Source organism: Heliangelus exortis, chromosome 6 (assembly GCF_036169615.1).
Source record: "Heliangelus exortis chromosome 6, bHelExo1.hap1, whole genome shotgun sequence".
Taxonomy (NCBI): Eukaryota; Metazoa; Chordata; class Aves; order Apodiformes; family Trochilidae; genus Heliangelus; species Heliangelus exortis.
Genome location: NC_092427.1, coordinates 1,845,883 through 1,864,110, shown reverse-complemented (window position 1 = coordinate 1,864,110; position 18,228 = coordinate 1,845,883).

The following is an 18,228-nucleotide window of genomic DNA, read 5'->3' as shown; positions in this document are numbered from 1 at the left end:
GGGGTTGGAACAAGGTGATCTTCAAGGTCTCTTCCAACCCAAACAAGTCTGTGAGCCTCTGATACTCCATTCATCCGGGTGACAGGTTTATTCTGTGAAAACAAAAATAATAATTTAAAAAAAAAAAAAAAAAAAAAAAGGGAGAGAGATCTCAGATAGGGACACAGATGTTTTCCTTCCCCCAGCAGAACTCTTTGATACAACATTTCAGATAAACAGAGACAATCAAACCTCTGCTTCCCCCTCGGGCTGGCGATGCTGTGCAGACCCCGATAGCCCGGGATGGCTTCACCCCTCACCATAAATCTGCCACTTGCAATAGAGGATCTGCCAAGAAACACCTCCCTGGGGCCCCGCCTGCCTTCAGCTGAGGATATATGAACCATGCTGTATAAATACTGCAGTTTTAGCCCAGTTCTCTCTCACTCTCTCACACACAGCTTTTGCAAACCCAAGTGAGTTTCTCTTGGCGACGCACACACCAGACACGGGCACTGCCCAGTGCTCCCTCCTGCAAACTGGGGGTGGAGACCAGATTGAGATTAAATCTGAGGAAGAAATTCTTCATTGTGAGGGTGGGGAGACACTGGAAGAGGTTGCCCAGGGTGGTTGTGGTTGCTTCCTCCCTGGAAGTGTTGAAGGTCAGGTTTGGATGGGGCTTGGAGCAACCCGGGCTGGTGGGAGGTCACCCATGGCAAGGGGGTTGGGATCATCTTTAAGGTCACTTCCAACTCAAACCATTCTGTGATTTTAAGGAGGGTTTTATACTGGGAATCTATTGGGTTGTAGGGCAGTGGTAGGAGAAGAGGAGCAGAGAAGTTGGCATGGATGTCATGGCAGGGAGGTTGAAGGAGATGCTCTCTAAGGTCCCTTCCCATCTAAGCCATTCCATGAATGCACAGCAGGAGCCTTCCAGTCCCTGCAGGGGTTCCAGAAAAGCTGGGAAAAGACTTGGGACAAGGTCCTGGAATGATGGAATGGTTTTAGTATCCTTTGGACAGCCTGGCAGCTCTGAAGTGCAGGGTCAAGAGGACCCCAGGCTGGCAGCATGTTCCCTGTTCCCTTCAGGGATGTGTGCTGGAGGATGTTCCCAAAAACTGAGAGAGAAAAAAAAGAAAAAAAAGAAAGAAAAAAGGGCTCGAGCTTCAAATTTTGGTTGGGGAGATGAAATTTTCTAAAAGAGATGGAGGGAAAAAAAAACAAAAAAAAAAAAACCAGCAAAGCCCCAAAGCATCACTGGTGTGGGTGGCCAGACATAACACAAAAAGCCCTTTGCAGCTGCTCCATCCTCAGCCCCCTGTTTAATGGGAGCTTCCTAATGAGGTTGGGAGGGCAGAGCAGGGCTTGCAGCCACCCCTGCTCCCTCAGATCATTTCTAATCTGAGCTGGGCTCAGCTGGGGAGGGTTGATAAGAGCCTCTGGACATGACAAAGGGGGCTTTAATCTCTTCTTTCCATTTCCAGCCTGCTCATTACACAAATGTGTCTCCCAAGGACCCCAATGGATTAAAAAAAATTACCCATCCTGGGTGTTGGGTCCTTTTCTTTTAAAGTTTCTGGGAGCTCGTGGATGTGGGAAGGCTAAAAATTAAATAATAATCATTGATAATTAGCATAATGTGAAATAAAGTAATAAAGATAATAAATACAATAAAATACATAAAATTTGGGAAAGGTCACTGGTTCCTCCTGGTCAAACTCTTTGCTTTTTACATTGATTTTATTTGCTGGCCACCAAACCTTGAGAAAAGCCATTGCTGGCCATGGGCCCCAGCAGGTTTGGGAGGGATGGTGCACATGGGATTTCTTCCTGCAGAGGGTTGGAATAAAAGAGTCCCTGGCTGGAGCTGGAAGTTGGGAATGCTCTGGTTATTGGTGAAACCTTCAGACACGGAATCACAGAATGGGGTTGGCTGGAAAAGAGCTCTGAGATCACCCAACCATTAACCCAACACTGCCAAGGCCACCGTGGGTCAATTCTCTTTTTTTTTGGACAAGCCAGGCTGGGTTTGGTGTTTGGGGAGATGTCTGCAGCCCAAAGTGATGTTGTGAGCACAATGCTCAATTTCCTGGGGGAAGTTTTCCACTCTTCCCCTGGCAGAGGTCAGATGAGAGGACCACAAGTTCTGTCCCTCCCATGCCTTGATAATCACATTGGCAAACCAGTTCTGTGTTTGGCTGGGTGAGATAAAGCTGCTTCTGACCAACAAATTCTAAATATAACTTCGGGGTTTTTTTGTTTTTTTTTTTTCCTTTTTTTAAACCCTGCATTTTTTGTGTTTCTGCACATCTTTCTCTCACGGCTCAAGACATGGGTGGCTCTCAGGGACATCATCTCCATTCCTCTGTGGTGGGTGAGGAGGGCTTGCAGACACCCTCCCAAAAAACCAACCAAAAAAAAAAATTAAAATTGCAGTAGAGGTGAAGGGGGCCCAATGGGGTCAAGGCCACCCCAAGGGGGTGACAATGTGGGACCTCCCGTGGTGGCAGTGGCCTCACAGCCAACCAGACCACCCCGCCCCAGACATCCCTCCTGCCTGCAGCTGGGAAAGAGAGACAGGAAAAGACCTAACAGTTAATCAGCTCTTAATTAATTATAACAGGATCAGGAGCCTGAGAGGATGTGGAAGCAGATCTGAGCCCTCCAACAGCAGGAGAAAAATCGCCCTTTGCTTCTGGGGAGTTAGAAATGGTGAGTGTGAGTGAGATGGGTGTCATGAGTCCAGGCCAAAAATGTACTAAATTTACTTCTTTTTTTTTTTAATCTTTCATAAACCAAGTGAGCAATAACGAGACAAAGGAGACAGAGCCCTTGGACAGCCTCCACCACAGCAAACTCGCTCGGAGCTTTGGCGGTTGCCTGGGGGTTCCACGTTCAAACTTGTCACTCTTTGGCCTCAATATTCATTTCCTGAGATATGCCAACAATCATCTGCACTTCCGAGACACAGACAGAAGCATTTTTAACCCAGGCACTAAACACACACAGAGTTCATTGGCCTCAAACACCCTGGAGACCATCGGGAGCTAAAGATAGCCTGGTTCCACCCCTGGGATGCCATTTCCCCTCCACTTCCAACAATCTCCGGGCTGGGAAGCACCCATGTGAGCAGTACTGGAGGCCTGAGCTGGCTTTTCCAGAGGAAAACCAACACTTGTCTCCAGCTAAACCACAGGCTGGAGAAAATTGGAGGCTTGAATCAGAAATGAGGGCTGGGGACCAAAGCGTGGCTGTAACGTGAGTCTCCCTGGGTGCCAGCAAAACCCCCAAGGAACTCCAGGGTTTCCTCTGCTCCCAGCACAATTCCCAATCCCGTGCATATTCCTGTGCTTTTTAAAGGAGAGAGCAGAAGGTTTGGTCCTCCTGAATGCCTGGGAGAAGGGCTGCCTGGTGGGAAGCTTCTCAAACCCTCCTGCTCATGGCACCTTCCCAAGGGAGTCTGTTCCCAGAGGGAATCTGGTGGTAAGGATGTTTAGGATGGAAGCACAGAAAAACCAGCAACCTGCTTCCTTTCTATTTGACTACTGATTTTTTACTTTTATTACTAATTCCAGTAATTCCTGAATAATCAGCACGGCTGTGGTTCTGGTGCTGGCAGAGAAAGGAAGCCTGCAGAAGATCAAGAGAAGCCAGCCTGAAACTTGGCCTTTGAGATTTCATGGAAAAAAAAATAATAACATGGAAATGTAATAAACAGCCACTGCTGTGTTCTTGTGCACTGTCAGCCTGGGGAGTTCCATCTTAACCATCTCTACACCAAGCAGGGTAAAAGCAATGGTGAAACCCAGAACCCCACCAGAAGGCCATCCACAACCCTCAGGATGATTCCCACCAAATATCCATGTCCAACCCTCAGGATGATTCCCAACAAACATCCATGTCCAACCCTCAGGATGATTCCCACCAAACAAACATCCATGTTCAACCCTCAGGATGGCTCCCACCAAACATCCATCTACAACCCTCAGGATGATTACAAACATGTCCAACCCTCAGGATGATTCCTACCAAATATCTACATCCAACCCTCAGGATGATTCCCAACAAACACACAAACATCCATGTCCAACTCTCAGGATGATTCCTACCAAACATCCATATACAACCCTAAGGATGATTCCCACCAAAAAACATCCATGTCCAACCCTCAGGATGATTCCCACCAAACATCTGTGTCCAATCCTCAGAATGAATCCCACCAAACAAGCATCCATATACAACCCTCAGGATGTTTAAACATCCATGTTCAACCCTCAGGATGATTCCCACCAAACAAACATCCATGTCCAGCCCTCAGGATGATTCCCACCAAACAAACATCCATGTCCAACCCTCAGGATGATCCCCAACAAACAAACATCCATGTCCAACCCTCAGGATGATCCCCAACAAACAAACATCCATGTCCAACCCTCAGGATGATTCCCACCAAATATCCATCTACAACCCTCAGGTTGGCTCCCACCAAATATCCATGTCCAACCCTAAGGATGATTCCCACCAAAAAACATCCATGTCCAACCCTCAGGACGATTCCCACCAAACATCTGTGTCCAATCCTCAGAGTGAATCCCACCAAACAAGCATCCATATACAACCCTCAGGATGTTTAAACATCCATGTTCAACCCTCAGGATGATTCCCAGCAACCAAACATCCATGTCCAGCCCTCAGGATGATTCCCAACAAACAAACATCCATGTTCAACCCTCAGGATGGCTCCCACCAAACATCCATCTACAACCCTCAGGATGATTATGTCCAACCCTCAGGATGGTTCCTACCAAACATCCATGTCCAACCCTAAGGATGGCTCCCAAACAAACATCCATGTCCAATCCTCAGGATGATTCCCAAACAAACAAACATCCATGTCCAACCCTCAGGATGATTCCCACCAAATATCCATCTACAACCCTCAGGATGATTCCCACCAACCAAACACCCATGTCCAGCCCCCAGGTGATGCACTGGGAGGATCAGGGCAGGCAGCCTGTGCAACACCTCCTGATTTTGCCAGTTCTTCTCACTGACCCCCCAGAACAGTTCTGGCACATCCTCAGACTCCACTTCTGGAGAGCAGCACTCCACTTAGGATAAAAGCTGAATAAAAGTGGCTGTGCTGACACCTCCTGCTGGGAAAAATAACTCAGTGCTAGGCTGGAAATGGTGTTTTCCCCTTTGCTTTCCCCTGGGTTTTGGGGGAACCCCCTGTGCCCTGTTCCACCTCTCCTGCTGCCCATCCCTTGGTGAGGGTCTCTGCCTCTCCTTGGTGTGAATCCATGGGGAATGAGGGTGTCTGAGGCCAGGATAAAGAGGAATTTATGTGTCCATGGCCATGGGGAGCTCATGGCACAGCCATTTTACTGCTTTTATTTGCTTTGCTGGGGGCAGCTGAGCTTTCCCCACCCCAAATTAAGGTGGTTTTGGGACGATGTGTTCAGCAGCACAAAGCCTTCAGTTCAGAGAGAGCCTGAAGGAAACAATCCAAGAAAATGTTCCTTTCAACCCCCTCCTCTGCGAGAACATTCAGACAGATTCTTGAGCTCACAGCACTCCTGTTTTTTCAGGAAAATTCATCTATTGATGCAAAGCTGAGGAAGGGAGACCCTGCAGGACCCCTTGAGTGGCACCATGCTGCATCAAGTTCTCATGGGCAACCTTTTCTTATTTTAAATTTTATCCACAAAATTATCTTTTCCTCGCATTTTTTCCCCATCCAATTAATTGGTTTTTAGCAGGGAGATGACAACAACCTTTTGCTTGCATTTCAAGATTTTCTCCTTGAGATGTAGGAATCCCATGCACTGAAAGGAGAAAGAAAATACAGCTCTTCCCTCAGGCTTCCAGGGCCTGGGAAGTATCAACATCTACATCCCAATCCCTCTGCTAGCCAAGGAATATTTTTTGCATTCTTCAGAACACCAGACCCCTGTCTAAAAAACCCCAAAACATCTCTGGAGCTGTTTCCTCGAGGTCACGTGTAAAGCAGAGGCTCTGCTGAAAAAAAAAAAAAAAAAAAAAAAAAAAGGAATAATCCTTCTCTTTGGGAAGCCTTTTGAATAAATGATTCAATCTGCTTTCTGACCAAGGACTTTGAAAGCTCCAATTTGTGGTGATTTAACAGCACTTGAGAAGCCCAATAAGACCTCATTCAGGGTGGGAAACAGAGCAGCAGGGTTTAAACATCACCAGGAAAAATAATGTTATAGGAGAGGAACACAAAACAGAAAACAAACACTGCTGCCTGAAGGTAGGAAAAAAATAATGAATAAAAATGTTTTACAAAAATAACACAACCCTGGTTAACAGAAACAGTGTGAACTTACCATTGCTTTTAGGACTTTCTGTAGCATTCTTGGGTGAGCAAGCCAAGAGCTGCCACAGCTCTGCTCAGCAGAAATTCTCCTGAAAACTCCCTGAGAGTAATGAAAGGGTTGAAACCATCTGACAAACATAATTCCAGCCTTCCCACGGGGATAACGTGGCCTGATAACACCCTGCCTGGCCCCCACCATTCTCCACAGCCAGAAGAATTCCAGCAGAAAAAAAAAAAAAAAAAAAAAAAAAAAAAAAAAAAAAAAAAAAAAAAAAAAAAAAAAAGATGTGATTTATCCCCAGCACAGGTTCCCCAGGAGCTGCTCCTAAAAGTGCTCTCTGGGGCTGAGATGTGGGGACACAAAACCCCTGAGGCTGAATTTCACAAAAAGCTTCAGCTGGTGCTGGTTAAGGCAGAGTTAAGTGTGCAGGAGCTGCTGCTAAAACAGCTGCTGCTAAAAAAGCTGCTGATTTACCCCAAGCTGAGGCATTTCTGAATTTGCCCCCATTTTCTGTGGGGTGTGGTATGGTGTCCATAGCCCTGGGGAAGGGCTGGTCTGGGTTTTCTCATCCCTCCAGCTCTGTGGGGCAGGGCTGGGGCAGCTTGGCAGAACATCTGCTGGAGAAGATGGGAAGGGGAGGGTTCCAGCATCCTGGTTTGGTTAGAAAATCACAGAATCTTTGGTTGGAAAAGAGCTTTAAGGTCACCCCAGTCCAACCCTTCCCTCAGCACTGCCAGGGCCACCCCCACCCCATGTCCCTCATCCCCACATCCCCAGGCTCTGAAACCCCTCCAGGGATGATGGGGACTCCAGCCCTGCCCTGGGCAGCCTGGGCCAGGCCCTGACAACCCTTTCCAGGGAGAAATTCTTCCCCAGCTCCAACCTCAACCTCCCCTGGCACAACTTGAGTTGTGCCAAAAGTTCCTCTTGTCCCATCCCTTGTTCCTTGGCTCCAAGCTCCTCTCAGGGGGTTGCAGAGAGCCAGAAGCTCTCCCCTCAGCCTCCTCTGCTCCAGGCTCAGCCCCCCCAGCTCCCTCACAACTTCTCCATTCCCTTCTCCATGTTTTCCATCCTCCTCCATGCTCTCCAAACCTTCTCCTGTGCTCCAGCCCCTTCCCCAGCTCCATTCCCTTCTCTGGACACTCTCCATCCCCTCAATGTCCTTCTGCTCCTGAGGGGTCCAGAACTGACCCCAGGATTGGGGGTGCAGCCTCCCCAGAGCTGACACAAGGTTGATCCAAACTCTGGTTGCTGGTGGGTGTCACCTCTGCCACTTCTCCAGGCTCTCCAGGTGCCCAAAAGCCCCGTGTCCCTCCGAGCCCCTCACCCTCAGCATCCCACTGCATCCCAAGGGATCCCCCACCTCAGCTGATGCCAATCCTGACTCCTGGCCCTTCCAAACCCTGTTTGCCAGCAGACTCTGTGCCACTGGATCAGGACACATTATTAAACTTCCTTTCCAGTGACCACTACAAACATTTTAATTGTAAATTCAATTTCCAGGGGCAGTTCCTGGTGGCTGCCCACGGCCAGAGGCCAATTCCCCTGGGAAAGCTCAGCAGAAGCCATTTGGTCACTGCCAGGTTATGTGGGGGGAAAATCTCTGCCCAAAGGCTTGCTCAGACTTGGTTTATTTTTATAATCTCACTGACAAGCAACAAAAGGGCTCCAAGAAACACCTTCCAGTGTTGGGGTAACTCAGCTCATCCCTGGAGCTGACACTCCAGCATCTCCTCCCAGGCTTATGCAGACATGAAATGCACTCCTCAGCTTTCCCAAAGAGATTGTAAATCACCTCTACTTAATTAACTATTAATATTAATTCTTACGAAGCATTCAAACTTCTTTTTTCTGTTGTCCTTGAAAGACAGCTGTAAAAAAAAAAACCATCCAGCCTCTCAGCCAGGATAAATCCCTTCCAGCAGCACCTTTGGGTTTCATACTCACCAATTTCTGGACTGAAAGATGTTTCTCCCTGCTTTGTTCGGGGTTTTTTGGTTTGTTTCTATTTTGAAGCTTCTCCCTTCATCAGCCTTGGTGCAGAAGATCCTTCCTTTGAGGGATCTCTCACTCCCTTCAGAGGAGCCAGAAGAAGAGAAGATGGTCAGGCCATGGGGGGAAGAACTGTGGGGTGAAAGGGGGACAGAAGAACGGAGGGAGAGGCTGGCAGGAGTCCCCTCCATCTCAGGATATGTTGGAACAGGTTTTCCAGGGAAGCTGTGGCTGTCCCATCCCTGGAAAAGTCCAAGCCCAGGTTGGATGGGGTTTGGAGCAACCTGGGCTGATGGGAGGTGTCCCTGACCATGGCAGGGGTGGCACTGGATGGATTTTAATGTCCTTCCCACCCAAAGCAGTCTGGGATTCTGAGACAAACCAGGATGTCCTGATACTCCCTGTTAGGCTGGGGCTCTGAGCACTGAGCATCCTTGGCTCTAAGGATTGCTCCAAAGGTGTAAGAGTGACCAGCAGCACCCAAGTGATGGGAGCACAAGGACATGTGTGGTAACACCATGATGGAGCAGAAACCTGGAGAGAAATCAGGTGTCAGAGCTGCCCAAGTGATGAGTTTCTCCTTTATTTGGTGCCACTTCCCAGTCTTGGGATGCCCAGTGTTGGAGCTGCTGCTCAGAGCCCCCCAGGGGGTTGGAATTCCTGTATCCATCCTGCCAGATGTCTCCCTGAGGGCTCAGGACTGGGATTGCTCCCGTGACCCCAGCAGAACACATCCCAGGATGTCCTCAGGGTGGCTGCAGACACAGCAAAATGGAACTGAGATGATTCAGCTGGGGTCAGGGCTGATTTTTCTGTGCAAAAGGGACAAAGGTCCTGGTGAGTCACAAGTGGCAGGAGCAGAGCTTTGCCCTTTGCTCAGGGACAACAACCCTGGGGAACTCCAAAGCTCTGGAGTTTTTGCCCAGCAGAGCACTGGTGCTGCCAGCCAGAGAGGTTTCTGTGTCCCAGCAATGATGAAATCCCAGATTCTCTTGGGTTTTTTATGCAAGGCTGTCCCAGCCTTCCCTGGAAGGAAAAATCAAGGGGAGAAAAGGAGAATTTTCCACCAAGGAGTGGAACTCAAGCCCTAAACAGCTCACCCAGGAGGGCTTGGTGTTGTGTGGTCCCTCTGGATGGGGTTTGCACTGGGGAACAACCCTGGGGACAGCCCCAAGGTCTGGGGTTTGGCTTCTTTGGATGTTTTGGTCCATGGAAAATAGAAATTCCAAAGGAGGTTGTGGTGAGGTTGGGGATTGGTCTCTTCTCCCATGTGATGGGATGAAACAACCTCAAGCTGCTCCAGGGGAGGTTCAGATTGGATATTAGGAACAATTTCCTTACGGAATGAGTGGTCAGACCCTGGGAGAGGCTCCCCAGGGCAGGGCTGGAGTCACCATCCCTGAAAGGGTTCCAAAAACTCTGTGGCCATGGCACTCCAGGCCATGGTTTTGTTGCTGTGGTGACACTGGGCTGCTGTGGTTGGACTGGGATGGGCTCCTGGCTCCATCCTGCATCCTCTTTTCCCCACTCTGTTGGGCTGGAACCAGAGCAGCCTTCAGGAAACCCACCCAGCACATCCCACACAAGGCTAAACCCCAAGGCAAACCTGAGCTGCTTGGTTGCTTGCTTGGAAAATGAAATTAAAAATATAGCAGGTGACCCTTTCCCACCATTCATTTCCCATTTTTTTTCCTGGGAGAAGCTCTGCAAACCTCTTCCAGGTGGGTAAAGGCCATGTTGGGCACGGGATGGGAAGCAACCTCTTTGTTTTTGCTGGAAGATTTGCTTCATGAGCAGAGTGATAAGGAAGGGGGGTTGAAGCAGGGGCTGGGGGCCACCAGAGCAGCTTGGGGAGGCTACAAATTCTCTGGAAATTCTCTCCAAATTCTCTCCAGTTGCCCATCCTGGGTTAACCTTGGCCTGGATGCAGGATTTGGTGACCACCTTCATCCCAGGGTACCCCAAAAGGTGATGCTGCTGCCTGGGCTGGGCTCTGGAAAGCTCCAGAGGTTCATGAATTTTTCAGCTGAGGAAGCCAAACATTTGGTTTAAAGCTGTGCTGGGGTGAGGAGCTCCTGTGCTGGTGCTAAACTGGTGGAAAGTGTCCCTGGGCATGGCAGGGAGGTTGGGGTTAAATAACCTTGAGGTCCCAACCCATTCCATGAATCCCAAAGGGAATTTTGAAGGCAGATTGAGAGGCAGGATGGGGACACAGGGGAGCTGAAGGGATGGATACTGAGGGCTCAGGGTGCCCATGGAGGCTGGGAGGGAAGGGATGGACCTCAGGGAAGTGCTGGGATTTTCCTGATCCTGCCAGATCCAGGGGAGAAGGGGAAGGATAATGACCTTTAACACAGATGACAGAGAATAAAATAAAATTAAAAAAAAAAAAAGAAAAAAAAAAAAAAAAAAAAGAAAACAACAAACCAAACCAAAAAAGAGAAAGCAACCCAAGCCATTACCACGGTCATTGTAGCATGAAACACAAACCCCTTCCTCCTGGAGCTGCACAAAGCTGTGTGGAGCAGAGCAGAGTAATTAATAAAATGAAAGCCCCGTTCCTTGCAGATGGAGATGTGGGGAATAAAGGGGCTGCCCTGAGCAGGGCTGTCATGCATCACATGCTGCATCTGTTATGGAAATCAGTGGTGCTGGGGCCTTTTGTTTGGGCTCCAGCCCTCCCAACAGGGATTTGGCTGAAGTCGATTTTCTTGTTATTAAACATGATTTCTAGCTAGTTGAGAGCAGATGCTCCTGCAGCCTTTGGAACTCACAGCCAACCCTCTGAGCCTGCTGCATCCCTGAAAAGTCTGGGCTGGCCCAGGAGAGAGGTTCCAGCTCTGCTGCTTTGGGTCCCTGCTTTGCACATGAATGGTGGTGACACCAGATGAGCCTTCTGGACACCCCCCTGTCACCCATCACCCCCCCCCCAGCCCCTCCATCACCAGGGAGCTGGGTAAAATGCACACACACAAGCAGCCCAGAGCCCTCCCAGCAGTACAAAGCCCTTGGAAAGGCACCAACCCCCCCTGCAGCATCCCAAAATGTCCCTGATGTCCCCCTCCAGCTCATGAGCATCCAGCAGGGTGAGTGGGAAAAGGAGCAGAGCAGCCCAGCATGGAGCCACCTGCTCTGGTGAGAGATACTGGGGTTACTGGTGGGAGAAGGGAAAGGAGGGACCAAAGGATAAAGGCAATAAAATGCCACCAGCACATCCTCCAGGAGAGTTTTCCAGGTGGATATTGCTCTGGTCAGCACCAGGGAAAAAGGGGCTGAGGGAATGGGATGTGCAGCAGCAGCTCTGCAGCCACTGCCTGAGAGAGCTGGGAGTGTTCAGCCTGGAGAGAAAAAGGGGCTGGAAAAACTACAGAGCACTTGAGGGGGCTCCAGGAAAGCTGGGGAGGGACTTGGGACAAGGGCCTGGAGGGATGGGATGAAGGGGGATGGATTTGAACTGGAAGAGGGGAGATGGAGAGGAGACCTTAGGAAGAAATTCTTTAATTGGAGGGTGCTGAGCCCCTGGCCCAGGTTTCCCCCAGAAGGGAGCAGGGACATCTCCAACTCCAGCACCTTCCTCTGCCCATCCTCACCTTCAGTATTTTTTTCTACAGCCTCACCCACCCTACAAATGGCACCAGGAATTAGGACATGGCAACAGGACAAGGGGGGGATGGCTTTAAAGTGGAAGAGGGGAGATGGAAATGAATATTAGGAAGGAATTGTTTGGGGTGAGGGTGTCCCAGGTTCCCAGAGAAGCTGTGGCTGCCCAATCCCTGGAATTGTTGAAGGTTGGATGGGGTTTGGAGCACCCTGGGCTGTGGGAGGGGTCCCTGCCCATGGCAATGGGGTGGGAACTGGGGGATTTTAAGGTCCCTTCCTACCCAAACCTCTCTGTATCCCATGGTATGTCCAGTCCCAGGCTTACCAGGGGTGGGTAAAGCTACAGAAGCTGAGGACAGACACGACAGGAGAAGGGGTTCCCAGAGCTGAGACCCCATAGAACCCCATAGAACCCCATCCATCTGTCTGCTGCCCCTGCTCAGCAGCAATGTGTCAGGATGAGGAGCAGCAGAAAGCCTCCAAAGCAGAGGAAAAACCAGTCCAGAGGAGATGCTGGGACCAGCAAGGAGAAGAGGAGGTGGTGGCTCTGCCCTGCAGAGCTCAGAGGGTGCTCTGTGTCCATCCAGCATCTCTCACAGCAGCATCCCAGGGAAGATGTTTCCCCCAGCACCAGACATGACACAGAATTAATGACTCTCTGTCTGCTTGGAGGGAAGTCTTGAATTTAATTTGCAGTGATTAGAGCCAGGCTGAGGCTGCTGGCTCTGCTCTGCTCTGAGGAATGGGGCTGTAGCCAAGTGCCCTACAACTCCCAGTCCTTCCCTGACATTGGGATCTTCACTCTGGGGCAGAAAATGCTCTGCAGCCCCACGAATTGCTTCTCTCCTCCTCTGCCCACGTTGGAAGGGTTGTACAGCACATTCCCAAAAAGGGGAACACATCCCCAGCCCCCCAGATCAGGCCCTGGAGGCTCAGGGTGGTCCCTGCCCCTACAGGAGAAGTGCTGAGGTTTGGGGTGCAGCTCCTCAGGGAGCTCCATCCCCAGATGGATTCAACCCAGGAACCTCCTTTCCCCTTGCCCAGTTTCTCCATGGTCCCCAGCAGCTTGTCCCCAGCACTGGGGTCACACAGGGACACCCCAGAACTCCCCAAGCAGCAGCTGAGGATGCTCTGGGGACCCAAAGCTTCTTTGGGATGGTGACAACCACCAGGTCCCTCCTCAGCTCCTCCTGCCCTCTTAGACCCCAGGGATCCATCAGGATCACCCCTGCCAGTTCCTGACCCCTGAAGAGCCACCCAGAGCCTTTATTTGGTTTTCTCCTCTAAATCAGGTGCTGGGCTGAAGCTTTTCTTTGGGGTTTCCCCCCCAGGAATAAATCCAGGTTGAGCCCCACCAGGCAGAGCCCTTCCCCTGCTGCTCAGAGGTGCCCAGGGACCATCCCTTGACTCTCCCCCTGTTTGCATTTAACAATATTTAATAATTGGAGCATTATTTCATTGCATACACACTGAAAAAACCCTTTACATCACCACAAGTGCCCAACAGGCTCACCGGGGTTTCCACTCCCTCCCTCCTCCAATATTGGAGATTTTCCCCCTGAAGTGAGTAAATCAGCTCCTTTTAACCCAAAGTGGCCCCTGGGCTGGGGATCTGTACCCATCCCCCTGGGGAGGCTGTTCCTACATCTCTGGGGATGTGGTGTAAGCAGGAGGTGCCTCCAGGACCCCCCAAACATTGCAGCAGGGAACCTGAAGAGAAAAGGATTTATCAGCTTGATGAGAGCCTGCAGGATTTGTGCCATGGTGTGGGGATATTTTATATATATATATATATATAAAATATATATAATACAGAGCTAAAAAGATGGAGTTGCCAGGATTAGTGCTTCTGTGCATGGATGAGGGGGCTAAAAAACCCTTTTCCCACATGGCAGCTGGGGGAAAGCTGCCTTTTTTTCACAGATCCTTTATGAAATTGGACAAGATCTCTTTGTTTTCCTCAGATTGCTTCTCATCCCTAATCCTCCAAGCTAATTTAGGGAGGATAGAGGGAAAAAAAAATAAAAATAAAGACACTTGGCAGAACATTCCTGCTTGATCCTGAGCAACTTCCACCCTCCTGGGGCTCCTTGTGCTGGGAGCCTGGACCCTAACATCCCCTCCTTGGGGCTCCAAGGATGTTTTGGGCAGTTAAGGGTCTCCTGGGAAGCTGAAGGAAAGATAAAAAAGATTAAAAAAGATAAAAAAGTTGCTTCTGCAGCCAAAACAGAATCATCTGAGTGTAGAAAGAGGCAACTGCTGCAGCCCCAGGGACTCTGCTGCCAACTCCTGCATCCCAGTGCCTCAAAGAAGAGCTGAATGAGATGGGGAAAAAAAAAAAGGTTCATAAATCTTGTGTTATGAGACAGGAGTTGGGTCGGAAGGAGCCCAATGATCTGAGAATTAGTAATTAGTTGGGTTTTAGGAAATAATCCCTCCCTGAGGAGGGTCAGCACTGGGGCTGGGGGCTGACACCAGCCAGAGATGCATCAGCCCAAGTTCTGTTTGTCCCTGTTTGGCTACAAAAACACTGAGAGAAAGGAACAGCCTTGGGCTCCTCCTTGGTGTCTCCTCCCTGCCTGCAATCAGCCCCAGGTTCTGCCTGGGGCACTCAGGGAGATAATTTTTATATCTATAATTTTATATATATAATGTGCCTATCACCAGATGGATAAACATTCCTTGGAACCCACCAAGAGCCCAGCACCACCTCTACAAACCCCAATAACTGCACCTCTGGGGCTTGAAAGGAGGAGTGTGACCAAGAGCAGTGGGAATCATGGAATCACAGGCTGGGATCAGTGGGAAAGGATCATCCTGGATCATCCCCATCCAACCTCCCACAGCCCAGGGTGCTCCAAGCCCCATCCAACCTTCAGCACTGCCAGGGATGGGGCAGCCACAGCTTCTCTGGGAACCTGGGACAGGGGCTCAGCACCCTCACACCAAACAGTTTCTTCCTAAAATCTCACCTCAATCTCCTCTCTTTCAGCTTAAAACCCTTCCCCCTCATCCCATCCCTCCAGGCCCTTGTCCCAAGTCCCTCCCCAGCTTTCCTGCAGCCCCTTCAGGCACTGGAAGGTGCTCTAAGGTCCTCCTGGAACCTTCTCCAAGCTGAACACCCCCAACTCAGAACCCTCAACATCTCCCAAACAGCACAAACTCAGACATAAAAAACCTCTCATGAGGACCATGGGGTGGGTTTGCTTTTGCTGCCCACCTTGTTCCCTACCAGCACCTCCTGTCCCCTTGCTCTGCAGGATCACACGTTGGGGACATGCTCATTCCATGCCCGTTCCATGCTCATTCCATGCCCGTTCCATGCTCATTCCATGCTCATTCCAGCCTGCAGGGATCTCCTCTGCCTGCTGGGGGTTTGCCATCCCCCTGAGCTCCAGTGCCAGGTCTATTTCTGCCCCAGGGTCCAGCCCACCCTGTGTCCATCAACCCCTGGGGAGTTTCTGCAGGCCACGAGGTTTTAGCAAACAAACCTCAGTTCCCAGCAGGGATTGCACAACCTGGTTGGGCAAGAAAAGAACAACAACAACTAAAATAAAATATTAAAAAAAAAAAAAAAATCAGAATTGCAAAAAATGACGTGCTCTTTGGAAGGGGACCCAGAGGTGGCCAGCTGCCAAATTTGTTTTCCAGGCATCAAATGGTGTTGAAGAGAAACAGCTGACCAAGCTGCAGCCCACAGCTGAAAATCCTTCCCTCATCCAGCCCTGGCTGCAGGCAGAGAGCTGATGGAGATCATCCCCCCACAGCCCAAACCCAACCCTGCTCCCCCAGCCCAGCAAAGCTCTGCTCCTGCCTCTTGCTCGGAGGTTTCAGCCACCACTGGCCAAAGCTGGAGAGAAATTTCATCTGAAGAGGAAAAATTGGCAGCTGTGGTGTAAAGGCAGTGGTGAAAGGAGCAGTGGTATGAGGGAAAGCAACCCTGGCAAAGGTTAGAGGGGTTTCAGACCAACCAACTCCTTTTCTCAGTCTTCAAAGGCAAGATAAAGGTATCACCATCTTGCTTCCATCCATCCACCCTTTCTTTCCATCCCCTCCTTCTATCCATCCCCACCTTCCCTTCCCTTCCTTCCTTCCTTCCTTCCCTCCTTCCCCACCTTCTACCCATCACCCCTTTCCTTCCATCCTCCACTCCCATCCCCTCAGAGCACCAGGACAGAGCTGGTGGCACAGAGGGAGGGATGGAGGTGATAGAAGTTATTTAACAAAAAACAAGGCCATTTTCACCACCAGTTTCTCCAGCCCAGATGCACAGAGGCAGAAGCCACCTCCAGCTCCAGGAGCAGCTGCTGCAGGAGCTCCAAGGATCTCAAGTTCTGGGAGACCCAAAGACAGATCATAGAATCATAGAATGGGCTGGGTTGGAAGGGACCTCAGAGCTCCTCAAGTCCCACCCTTGCTCCACTCCCCCCGTGGTTCCCAGCCCATGGCACTGAGTGCCACATCCAGGCTCTTTTGAAATATCTCCAGGGATGGAGAATCCACCCCTTCCCTGGGCAGCCCATTCCAATGGCTGAGCACCCTCTCCAGAAAGAAATTCTTTCTCATGTCCAACCTAAACCTCCCCTGGCACAACTTGAGACCTCTTGTGCCCTCTTGTCTTGCTGAGAGTTGCCTGGGAAAAGAGCCCAACCCCCCCCTGGCTCCAACCTCCTTTCAGGGAGTTGGAGAGAGTGATGAGGTCTCCCCTGAGCCTCCTCTTCTCCAGCCTCAACACCCCCAGCTCCCTCAGCCTCTCCTCACAGGACTTGTGCTGGATCCCTTCACAGCCTCCTTGCTCTTCTCTGGACCTGCTCCAGCACCTCAATCTCCTTCCTCAGCTCAGGGGCCCAGAACTGGACACAGGACTCAAGCTGTGGCCTCCCCAGGGCTGAGCACAGGGGCAATATATTTCAGCAGAAAACCTCTTGCCTCAACCTTCACCAAGAAAGTTTGGGCCAGATGATCCCTGAGCTTCCTCCAACCTGGGATTCTAGAACTCCACAGTGAGTGATGACCACCCAGCACCAGTCAGGGTGCTGCCACCCAGCAGGTGTAACTGGGACACCCCAAGAGGAGCCACAGCAACCCCAACAGCCCCAGTTGGGGTGAGAGTTCCCCAGTGACAGTTCTTGTATGGCCCCAGTTCCCAGCCCCAAGCTGGGCACAGAAACCATTTCAGCCAGCAGCATTCAGAGGCAAAGCAAACCCAACCAAACTTTTTCTGGGAAACACCACAAAAACCTCAGAACACCCAGAACTCAGGTCAAGGGGAAAGCTGATTTCTCTTCCAACCCCCAGCTCTGCCTGGGCTGGAGCTCAGAACAATCAGGTCCAGACCACCTGAAGTGCTAATGAACTACCACACATTACCACTACAAGTCAACTGCTTATTTTTCTTTTTTTTTTTTTTTAATTCAAAAGGAAAAAAAAAAGGTATTTTAATAAATACTGCAGAAACATTAACCAAACATACAAAGTGACTTCAACAATTAAAAAAAAAAAAAAAACAAAAAAACCAAAAAAAGTAATGAATGTCCTGTTTTATAACAGTTATAACTTATTTTTCTTCCACAACATTTAAATACATAAAGCACTTACCAGCTATTTTGTAATACTGCCCTAAGCACACTCTTGCATCAGTCCAAAGCTTTTTGTGGTGGTAAAAATGTCTTTTGGGGGAAATAATTGGAATGAGTGAGTTGGTTTATTTGTTGGTTTTGTTTTTTTTTTTTCCCCCCTTCTTTTACCAGCTGAAACCAAGTGCTGGGAACAAACTGAGCCTGAATTTGGGGAATTAGCCCCAGGTGAAGGCAAACACAGCTTTAACACTTCAAAAATGAAGTATTAAGGACACATCTATGGGAAAACATGGGTTAGAGCTTCCAGGATCCTTCTTCTGAGAGGATCCTGAGGTTCAGGCAGGCAGTGAGCAGCTGCAACCAATTTATAAAAGGCTGATTTATTTAATGGAACAATGGCATTGGGTAAGCAAAAAGGAATTTGCCTCAACTGGTTCACTGAGGTTTCAGGATTGCTGTCTGGATGTGTATATATTAATCTTAAAGACTAAGGGCAGTATCCAGTTTCCACCAGGGAGCCCTCAAGCTCCCTCACAGCTCTTCAGAGCCCCTCTCCTCACCCCGAGCAGACACAGAGACTGCTGCCCCTGCAAGAGCAGCATCCCCAAAATTAAAATTTAAAAAAAAAAAAAAAAAAAAAAAGAGAACCTGATGATTTCTGCTGGCTCATTTGCAGATTCTTGGGGTTGGTCTTTTTTTTTTTTTTTTTTTTTTTTTGCAGTGAACCACATGAAAAC